Source organism: Cornus florida, unplaced genomic scaffold, assembly GCF_030987335.1.
Source record: "Cornus florida cultivar Cherokee Brave unplaced genomic scaffold, ASM3098733v1 CherokeeBrave_3.0.0_Hap2_scaffold_131, whole genome shotgun sequence".
Classification (NCBI taxonomy): domain Eukaryota; kingdom Viridiplantae; phylum Streptophyta; class Magnoliopsida; order Cornales; family Cornaceae; genus Cornus; species Cornus florida.
This window is the reverse complement of record NW_026775618.1, coordinates 67501-68859: the sequence shown is the minus strand read 5'-3', so window position 1 is coordinate 68859 and position 1359 is coordinate 67501.

Here is a 1359-nt window from a genome sequence, read left to right as displayed (position 1 = left end):
CGAAATCCGTCTCGAGCAAAACACTTCTTAAGCTTCTAGGAAGCTCCCATAAAACTTCCAAACCCAAACTCCAAACTTTATTTTTTAGCATACAATGCCCACGTGCACGCCGGGGTGCTTGAGCGTGCGGGCGAGGAGCCATAATGGGCAACATTGACTCGGGGGACCTCCAAATCGAAATCCGTCTCGAGCAAAACACTTCTTAAGCTTCAAGGAAGCTCCCATAAAACTTCCAAACCCAAACTCCAAACTTTATTTTTTAGCATACAATGCCCACGTGCACGCAGGGGTGCTTGAGCATGCGGGAGAGGAGCCATAATGGGCAACATTGACTCGGGGGACCTCCAAATCGAAATCCGTCTCGAGCAAAACACTTCTTAAGCTTCTAGGAAGCTCCCATAAAATTTTCAAACCCAAACTCCAAACTTCATTTTTTAGCATACGATGCCCACGTGCACGCCGGGGTGCACGAGCGTGCGGGCGAGGAGTCGTAATGGGCAAAATTAACTCGGGGGACCTCCAAATCGAAATCCGTCTCGAGCAAAGCATTTCTTAGGCTTCTAGGAAGTTCCCGTAAAATTTTCAAACCCAAACTCCAAACTTCATTTTTTAGCACACAATGCCCACGTGCACGCGGGGGTGCTTAAGCGTGCGGGCGAGGAGTCATAATGGGCAAAATTAACTCGGGGGACCTCCAAATCGAAATCCGTCTCGAGCAAAGCACTTCTTAGGCTTCTAGGAAGCTCCCATAAAATTTCCAAACCCAAACTCCAAACTTCATTTTTTAGCATACGATGCCCCCGTGCACGCGGGGGTGCTTGAGCGTGCGGGGGAGGAGTCATAATGGGCAAAACTAACTCGGGGGATCTCCAAATCAAAATCCGTCTCGAGCAAAGCAGTTCTTAGGCTTCTAGGAAGCTCCCATAAAATTTCCGAACCCAAACTCCAAACTTCATTTTTTAGCATACTATGCCCACGTGCACGCCGGGGTGCACGAGCGTGCGGGCGAGGAGTCGTAATGGGCAAAATTAACTCGGGGGACCTCCAAATCGAAATCCGTCTCGAGCAAAGCATTTCTTAGGCTTCTAGGAAGTTCCCGTAAAATTTTCAAACCCAAACTCCAAACTTCATTTTTTAGCATACGATGCCCACGTGCGCGCCGGTGTGCACGTCGGGGTGCACGAGCGTGCGGGCGAGGAGCCGTAATTGGCAAAATTAACACGGCGGACCTCCAAATCGAAATCCGTCTCGAGCAAAGCATTTCTTAGGCTTCTAGGAAGTTCCCGTAAAATTTTCAAACCCAAACTCCAAACTTCATTTTTTAGCATACGATGCCCACGTGCACGCCGGTGTGCACGA